Source organism: Mesoplodon densirostris, chromosome 18 (genome assembly GCF_025265405.1).
Source record: "Mesoplodon densirostris isolate mMesDen1 chromosome 18, mMesDen1 primary haplotype, whole genome shotgun sequence".
NCBI classification, from domain to species: Eukaryota; Metazoa; Chordata; class Mammalia; order Artiodactyla; family Ziphiidae; genus Mesoplodon; species Mesoplodon densirostris.
Window position 1 is genome coordinate 47,172,280 of NC_082678.1, and position 9,995 is coordinate 47,182,274.

The window sequence follows — 9,995 nt, forward strand, 5'->3', positions numbered from 1 at the left end:
TTCCCTGACTAGGGATTGAACCCGGGCCCTCGGCATTGACAGCACAGAGTCCTAACCGCTGGACCACCAGGGAATTCCCCATCCACTCTGCTTTTAAGCATAGTTTGTCTTTCAATCTTAAGTAAGAAAACCCCAAGGAGACCAATATACCACTTTGCTGGGGGAAATTTGACAGTTCACGTCGGAATCCTTACCTTCATGCCAAGAAGCTTCTAGAGTGCAGATCATGGCCAGTTTGGGGATCTAGGTGTTGGTTTTACATGGGTATGTCAAGCCTGTGGAAATCCATCAACCTGCACACTTACAACCTGTGCACTTCTCTGTATGTATATTATGCTTCAATAGGAAGTTTTTTTTAATATGCGTATTAAAAAATGCATATTTTGACCTAGAAATCCCAAGGGGAAAAAATCAGAGCTGTGTGCCAGGTTGTACTTTTGAGGGTCTCCAGCTCATTGTTGTCATAACTATGAAATGCTGGGAACAATCTAAATTTCCAACAGTAGGGGTAGGTTAGAGAAAGACAACATCTCTCAACAATACAGTTCATCTCAGCCAACCAACCACAGATAGAAAATATTCAGGAAAAAAATTTTCCATAAAATTCCAAAAAGCAAAACTGGAATTTGCCATGCTGGCAACTATTTACATAGCATTTACATTGTATTATGTATTATAAGTAATCTAGACATGATTTAAAGTATATGGGAGACCTAAGTGACCATCAACATATGATGGATAAAGACGATGTGGTATATGTATACAATCGAATACTACTCAGCCATAAAAAACAATGAAATTTTGCCATTTGCAACAACTTGGTGGACCTGGGAAGGTATTACACTTAGTGAAACAAGTCAGACAGAGAAAGACTGTTACCATTTATATTTCAGATCTAAAAATAAAACAAAGGAATGAATATAACAAAACAGAAACAGACTCACAGATATAGAGAAGAAACCAGTGGATACCAGTGGGGAGAGGGAAGGTGGTGGGGGACAAGATAGGGGTAGGGAATTAAGAGGTACAAACTATATTTTATAATAAATTTAAATGGAGTATAATCTTAAATTATTATTTTTTTAATGCTTGGCTATTTATTTATTTATTTATTTATTTATTTATTTTTGGCTGTGTTGGGTCTTCGTTTCTGTGCAAGGGCTTTCTCTAGTTGTGGCAAGCTGGGGCCACTCTTCATCGCGGTGCGCGGGCCTCTCACTATCGCGGCCTCTCTTGTTGTGGAGCACAGGCTCCAGACGCGTAAGCTCAGTAGCTGTGGCTCACAGGTCTAGTTGCTCCGCGGCATGTGGGATCTTCCCAGACCAGGGCTCGAACCCGTGTCCCCTGCATTAGCAGGCAGATTCTCAACCACTGCACCACCAGGGAAGCCCTTAAATTATTTTTTAATTATAAACATAAAGAATAAGGGAGAATGGCATGGGTTATATGCAAATTCTACACCATTTTATATAAGGGACTTGAGCATCACAGGATTTTGGTATACTGGAGGGGAGCGGGGTGGGGGGCAGTCCCAAAAGCAATCTCCCAAGGATACTGAGGGACGACTGTATATGTGATGCCAGGGCAAACAAGGTACAGTAAGTCTCTGAATAGAATGCAACAGGCTAATACGCTCAGGACTATATTGTTCAGGAGGTGAGATTAAAGATCATGATTTTTTCTTCTTTGTGCTTTCCTGAACTTTTTAAGCTTTCTGAAATAAGCAGGTTTTGCTTTTATAGTTAGAAAAACACAATAAATGCTATTTAAAATAACGACAAATAAAAGGAAGTAAAAGGAGGCAAGAAAGGGGACAGGCCCAGTGTTATAAAATAGTGGTTCTCGGGGCCTTCCCTGGTGGCACAGTGGTTGAGAGTCCTCCTGCCGGTGCAGGGGACACGGGCTCGTGCCCTGGTCCGGGAGGATCCCACATGCCGCAGAGCGGCTGGGCCCGTGAGCCATGGTCGCTGAGCCTGGGCGTCCGGAGCCTGTGCTCCGCAACGGGAGAGGCCACAGCAGTGAGAGGCCTGCGTACCGCAAAAATAAATAAATAAATAAAATAGTGTTTCTCACATGCTCCAGGTTTGAGACCCACCTGGGGCTTGAATAGCATGGGTTCAAACCCCAGCCCTGCTGCTTGCAAGCAGTATGAACTTGGGCAAGTTCCTCAACCTCTCTGTGCCTCAGACCAGACTCCCCATCTATAAAGTGGGGATACTAATGGTACCTACCTCATAGGGTTGTTGGGAGGGGTATAGGAGTTAATATGCGTTAAGCCTTCAGAGTGGTGTCTGGCACAGATCTATACACCTGTTAGCCAGTGCAATGGCTAAATTTCGGATCCCATCGTTCTGGGGTGGGGTCATGGAATTTGCATCTTTAACAAACTCCCCAGATGATTCTAATCCAGTGAGAAACACTGGAATGAAATCCACTAGGATACTCCCATCATCCTTGGTGGCCCTGGAGTTATCTGTAGGAAAGCTTCCGCACTAGGAGCTGTCTAAAGGAGATCACAAAGCCAGCTCTTCGCTCTCCCCCATTCAGCTGTGTCGCTCCCCACCCTCCCCTATTACTGCAGAGCCTCACCTGGACACTTCCCTCCCCAGATGGGAAAGAAGGTAGGTGTCGGCGCCCTCTACAGGCAAGTCTGGGTAGTGCAAGGAGGAAACGGGGGCATCTTCTTGATTGTATTTCTAGGATAGCAGCCATACTGCCCCCTGGCAAAAGGGATTGAGGGATGGAGGAATTCTCTGTATGGCAAGAGATAAGCAACAACCACCTGGTGTCAGAGCACATGGGTTCCAGCCCTGATTCTGACGTTAAATGTGGCTGCGGGGAAATCGCTTAAACTCCCTCCGCCTCACTTTGTTCATCTATAAAGAATAACTGCCAACATTTCTTGAGTATTTCCCATGAACCAGTTACACCATGATTTTATTTCATTTAATCCTTACCATAACCATGTCCTCCAGCCTGGTGAGGAAATGGAGCCTCAGAAAGGTTAAGAGATGTGCCCAAGGTCACAGGGCTGGCAGGTGGCCGCAGGAGAACTCAAACCCAGAGCCTCTGCTTTTAACAATTCTGCCATTTCTATAGAGAATGAGGGCACTGCTAGATGTGAGATACAGCCAGGCTGGGCTCCAGCAAACCCCTAGATTTTCCCTGGCTCCCTGCCAATGCCCAGCTAGGAGTACCCCAGCCTGGGCCAGGACAAGGAAACCCTGAGATTCCTCCCCGGGCCTGGCAAGCCAGGCTGGGGAGCCATTCTTCTGGCAGATGAACAGTGACTCAGACGGAGGCAGGCAGGGGGCACAGAGAAAAGGAGGGAGCTACACACACAAAAAAAGGCCTGCACCTCAAACACAGCAGGTTCACTTATCCTGACTTCCCTGGATAAAGATGGGGGTCCTCATGGGAACTGTGCCTCCAGACCCAGAGGAATCCTGCTGGAACCCCAGCTTCGTGGCATCTCCACCAACCTTGCCCCTTGCCCCTTTGAAGAGAGCAGGGCTGACTTAGAATCACATAATAAAAGGAGACAGAAAAGGCCTTTTCCACTCAGGGTCCCCTCTTCTTTCCCCATCACCGGCCCCACCCTCAGAAGGACTCTGCACAGGTAGGTGCCTCCTGTATTACATGAGAGTTGGGGGTGGAACTGGGGCTGGAACCTGCAGCTCAGTGAAAACCTGGACCAATGCCTTACCTGAGGCCAAGGGGATCCGTGGGTAGAAGTGTAGTCACCGCTAAATAACCCAATGAGCACGAAATAACCCAATACATACTGATGGTGTTCCCACTTTATAGAAGGAGAAATTGAGGCACAGAAAGACTAAGTAATTTGCTCAAGGTCACACTCCGAAGAAGTGGCTGTGGCAGACTGTATTTTCCAAAGATGGCCCCACCATCCCATAATATAACCCCATTCCACATGCTCTTCTTACCCTGTGACATTAACACCCCTCCATTAAGCGGTGGGGTACACGTTCCCCCCTCTCGGATCCTGGTGGATCTGTGATTCTGGCAGAAGTGAAGCTGCATCATTTCCAAGGCCAGGTAAGAAAAGGTGAAATAGCTTCTGTCTGGCTCTTTCTTGCCCCTAATCCAGCCAGCACACTGTGAGGAAGCCCAAACTAGCACACAGAGGGGGCACACAGAGAGGCCTGTGTGGCGAGGAACTAACACCTCATGCCAACAGCCAGCACCAAATGCCAGACATGTGAGCAACGGAGCCTTCAGACAATCCCAGCCCCTGGACTTTGAGCCACTCCAGAAGACAGTGGCAGAGCAGATACTGGTATCCCCACAAGCCCTGCCCAAATTGCAGATTCCTGAGCAAAATAAACATCACTGTTGTTTCAGGCCATAAGCTTCTGGACGGTTTATTATGCAGAATCAGATAACCAGAACAGTGAACCAGGCGAGCTGACTCCAGAGCTGTGTTCCCGGCCACCCTGCAGTGGCCCCTGCTGTGAAAGACAATGTAGAGAAGGGGTATAGAGCTTAGGTCTGGAGTCAGACATACCTTCATGTATTCATTCATCCATTCATCAAATGTTTATCACATCCCTACTTTGTTCCAGGCTCTCTGCTAGTGCTGAGGGTATTTCAGTGAACAAGACAGACAAATCCCTGGGGGGACTAGGGGTGGAGAGGTGGAGGACAAGAGAGGGATAACTTTACAACAGGTATTTACAACAGGGTGATGTGATCCAAAGGGGAGTGGGGCGGGGGAGCTCTGTTTAGAGTTGGCCTCTCTGAAGGAGAGACTGTAAGGATGAGATGGATGCAGCTTTGTGAAGAGTGGAGGGCACGGCAACAAGTGTCAAGAATAGACCTAGGGGGCTTCCCTGGTGGCGCAGTTGTTGGGAGTCCGCCTGCCGATGCAGGGGACACGGGTTCGTGCCCTGGTCTGGGAAGATCCCATATGCCACGAAGCGGCTAGACCCATGAGCCATGGCCGCTGAGCCTGCGCGTCCGGAGGCTGCGTGTCCGGAGCGAGGCCACAACAGTGAGAGGCCCGCGTATCGGGGAAAAAAAAAAAAAAAAAAAGAATAGACCTAGATTCATGTCCTGGCTCCCCTACTTACTAGCTGTGTGACCTTGTGGAAGTGACCCAGCCTCTCTGAGCCTCCACTTCCTCATAAGATAGGGATGCTTTCATAACCCACCTCATAGGATTGTTTTGAGGAGCCAGTGAGCTAATACATGCATCTTGTGAGTTCGGGGCCTGGCACAGGAAGAGCTCCATAAATTTAAATGATTATGCTGAGGCCAAGGCTGCCAGTGGGATGCCTGGAGCCTCAGAAACCATTCTGCTCCCCACCAGAAACTGCCAGGCATGGCTACGAGGGAAGAGAATATGGACAGAGAAGGTGGGGGCGCCTTCCCACCGCTGCACTGGTGCCCAAGCCTCTGAGGATGGGTGAAGTGGATGGGGGTGCACACACCTCCCTGAAGATGCTGACACATAGCCTGGCTCCTGCCACCCGCTGCAGCCATCCTGACTCATCTCCTCCACCCAGAGCTCACCCGCCCATAACCCGCAGCTCAGAGCTTGAAGGATGGGGCTGGAGACTGGACTGGTGGTCTCTCTCCAGGCCCCACCTGAACAGCAGTGGGCACCCACACAGCCAGTGGGGGAGAAGCAATTTCCTCAAGGCAGAGGGAGGGACAGGGACAGGAATCCCGGAAAGAGGGCAGAGCTAGGCAGGGCAGAAGACTCAGGGGCCTCAGGGGGCCAGGAAATCCTGCTGGGTAAAATATCACCAGCCATCAGACCCGCACACCCTCGAAGACGCTGGAAAGCGCCAGGTCGTGGCCAATTCACATACCCAGAGAAAAGAAAACAAATAAGCCAGGGCACAACACAATGCACACAGAGACATGCTCAGAGGACCACAGGTAACCACACAGAGATGTGCAGACACAGTGGTCCAGCAACACGTCCTCCAGGGACCCACGTGTACAGGTGCACACACACGCACAGGTGTACTCGCTGTGCCTGACTGCCTGTCACTCCCCTCCAGCACTTGCTCACTACCAGTCATCTAATTGGTAGTGTCCCCCCAGGTGCCCATACCTGATGCCATCTGCTGACCCAGACTCGGTAGGACCCAGCTAGCACACCCAGCATGACCCAGGAAGGAGGTTGACAGCCCTGGATCTGAACTAGGGAAGGGGGTGGAACACCAGCCAGCCTGGAGAGCAGGAGCAAGTTCAGAACCCAAACCAGGTCTCAGGCCAGGCTCCCCAGAGCACAATCCTTGCCTTGGTGTCCCACCTGCCTTGGGAGCCCCAATGGCCACTTTGCATCTTGAGAAGATAGAGTGGAATCTCTTTCTAACTTATCTATAAGGCCTAAAGCGTGGTGGCAAACACAGTAAAATAAATAAATAAATAAATAAATAAATAAATAAATAAATAAATAAAACAAAAAGAAAGTGTAGCATGGCAGACTAAGATCAGACATAATCCAGAACTTCTCACTAGAGAAGCAGCAAAGCATTGAAAAAGGTGTGGGCAAGAAGAGAGTGTCATCTGGCTCTTTAAAAGGGGAGGAGGGACTTCCCTCGTGGTCCAGTGGTTAGGGCTCTGCACTTCCACTGCAGGGGGCACGGGTTCAATCCCTGCAAGGAACTAAGATCCTGCATGCCACAGCGCGGCCAAATAAAATAAAATAAAATAAAAAATAAGAAGGGAGGAGATGGATAGGCTGGCATTACTGATTCTTTTTTTTACTAAACTTATTAAAAACAAAAGGAGTCCCAAATTACAGAGGTCAGAGGAGTCTTTAAATGACTGTAAATGAAGACAGTAGCTGTTGCAACCGCTTAGCCTAGGCTAGGTGTGACCTTGCCTGAAGGCAGAAGGATGGACAACATGACCTTTGTATTGCCAGCCTGAGCTGCCCCTGCATAAGCAAAAGGCAGCTGGACACCATCCCCACCGTACGACCGCCCCCTGGGGAGGGCCACGTTGCCCAGAGATGGGAGAGGATAGGAAGACAAGGGTCACCGTGGTACCATGGCAACGGGTCTTGGCAGAGGTAAATCCTCGCCTTCTCCAATCACCGATCACAACAGGACCCAAGTATTTGCCGACAGCACCTCACCTGCCAACGTGGGTGGTGGCCCAGGAGGAGCAGGTAGATGCACTGGAAAAAGGAAAAGGAGGGAGCTTATAGGTGCTGTACGCTGAAGTAGGATAACTGCCCCGGCTTATGCCCTAGGGCCGCCCCAACTAATCCTCAACCAGTGCCGTCCCTTCCCTCACACCACCTCGTCGCTCTCCCACCGGCCCAGCCTGTCCCTGCCACTCCAGACACCCCCAATCCTCAGGCACCCCACAGCTCACCACTCCAGACACCCCCCAATCCTCGACTCACCCCACAACCCCGGTTCTGCCATCATTCTGGGCCACTCTCTGCCAACCTGCTCTCCCCTCCCTTCCTGTTCATTTTCTCTTGCCCTCCCCGACCCCTGTGCCCTGTCCTCTCCACTGACTGTGGCCCAGACCAGTGCCCATGACCATCTGCCAGCTCCAAACGCCAGCATCTGCCCTCTCGCCACCCGTCCTTCAAACATCTGCTTCCGAACTGCCTGTTCCCCTTGCCCCTCTGCCCACCCTCCAGGCTCCCATGTCCTCCAGGGGACAGAGCCCAGGGAAAGGCACATAGGAGCAGCTGGCATTGTTGTCTCCAATCCACAGAACGCGAAGCAGAGCCATCCAGGGGTTCTGGGAGACTGGGCCACAGCTCCAGGAGGAAATGACCAGGTCAGGTGTCTGGCCCCTGAGCCCAAGAGTCTCTGACTAGGAGGGGGCTCTTTAGAAGTCACCTAATCTAGCCCCCTCCTCCACTTAAGTGAATGAATATCTGGGCCACCCAGAAGGTGCTGTCTTCCCAAATATACGGAAATATTCCATTCACAGAGCTCTTGCTATGGACCCATCACCATGTTCAAAAACTTGGTGGTATTTTATTTAATACCCATAACCCCCAGATAAGGAAACTGAGGCTCAGAGAAGATAGGAAATTTGCCCAAGGTCACGCAGCGTCGGACACCTCAGGGCGTACTCAGACCCTCTCGGTCCCACTTCCTACTCCAGCGACTTCTGCAATGACTGGTTCCCTGCAGGCTTTGAGAGCAGCCACATGGCAATGCTTCTTCGAGGACCCAGCGGGACCGTCTTTGAAGCCGCAGTGCGGGGTGCCCACACGAACCCACTGGGGCCTCACACGTGCAGCCTGGAAGCATGTGGGAGTTAATGTCCACGGACGGAACAGAGCTGATGGATGAACACGTCCCTGTTTCTCTCCCCAACAGGGCAGTTCTGAAATGCATCCCTTAAGGCTTCTCAGGAGACCGCCCAGGACAGAGCGGTAGTAAGATAAAAAGAATGCATCCTCGGGTTCTGCTTTGGGGGAGCACAGGTGGAAACACAGACAGTAGCGGAGCTGGGACTCAACCCAGGTCTGCTCTGCTGCTGCCGCCACCATCCATGCTGGGGTCCCCTTCCCTCGAGGTTCAAGTCATTCTGAACCACAGTGGCTCAGCCACACTTGATCCAGACAGGATCACGGTCGGCGTGGGGACGGGATGCCTGCAGCAGCAAGGTCATCTTCTCTGGAACTGAGGCCACCTCCCAACAAATCGCCTAACAGCCTGGGCTGAGCGGGCTGAGCGGGGTTCCCAGCTAGCTGTGCCCTGGCCCTACTCAACTTTAGCATCCGCCTCTGCCCAGAAATTTGGTGACTCTAAGTCCCCCATCCCATCCAATCTTCCCCACACCCTGCCCCGCGCCCTCCATTCCTCAACATCTTAGAAAGGAGGAGGAACCTGAGGTAGTTTCTGGAAGCCTGAGCAGCCAGATCTAGAAGATACCCACCCTGCCCCACACTTAGACTCAGAAAATCCAACACACTCGCTTGGAGGTGAGGGCAGAGCTTCCCCCAACTCCTGCCCAGGTCTCAAAGACGTGCTGGGACTTTCCAGGGGGAAAGCACTGCTGGGGACCTCACATGCCCTGAGTCACGCCCAGCCGCCCAGCCGCCCAGCCCCAGGCAGCTGTGAGCCCTCTGTTTACTACTCACTCTGCAGCAGGAAGGGCGAAGCGGGGCGGTGCCTTCTCCCCTCTCCATGGGAAACTGAGGCGCGTGGGGCTTAAGGGACAGCCCCAGGGTCACAAAGCATGAAAAGAACCAGAGGGCCCTGGCGCCCAGCCCAGGACAACCCTATTATTCCCTATGGAGGCTGTTCCAATGGGGGCCACTCAGCAGAGGCAGATCCCCGCCTTCAGAGCCCAAACCCCACTTGCATATAAATGCCCTTTGGTTTCTTAAGAAGGCTGTAGAGGAGCTATAGAAAACAGATGAGGAGAAAGAAGGATGTGCCCCTGAACCAGCTCCGGGTCAGGACACCCAGCGTGCCCTGGACCCCCACCCAAGGCAGGCACCCCACGCTCATCCACCCAGGGCCTCCAGAAATGAGCATCAGGCTGATCGTGGCCCGGCCCCAAAGGTCCACAAAGGCCTCTTACACAGCACCCCACCATCCTAGCTCCCCTCCCTGCAACAGGCACAACAGGTTGGAGTGGGCATGGGGTGGGGTTTATGTCCTTTCAGAAAAAAACAAACCAACTCAGCCTAGCTACAGGGTCCTCCTGGGGGTCCTGGCTTTTTCCTTTCACCACCACCTGTAAACACCCCACCTCTGAGATCCACCTCGGTCAGCTACACACTCCACTCAGGATGTGTGTGCGCCATGACCCACCCGTAGGGGTGTCTGAGGACAGTCACCCCACCTCCCAAACAACCCATTCCGCTGAACTGCTCCGTGGAATCGCAGCGCAGGGCTCACACGCGTCCACACGAGCTGATTTCTCTTTGCAAACACCTGCATTTGCACTCACAACATACACCCCAAATCCACCCTGGGTTCAGTCCCACCCAGGACTCGCGTCCTGATCCCTGCTGACTACGGGATTACCACCCA

The 9,995-nt window shown here is 51.7% G+C and overlaps 1 non-coding gene across 1 annotated transcript; it reads right to left on the reverse strand.

The window, feature by feature from the left end:
* TRNAD-GUC (transfer RNA aspartic acid (anticodon GUC)) lies at positions 1-73 on the reverse strand. Its single transcript has one exon. It is a non-coding gene; the product is annotated as a tRNA-Asp (tRNA).
* Between the last annotated feature and the right edge of the window lie 9,922 nt (positions 74-9,995).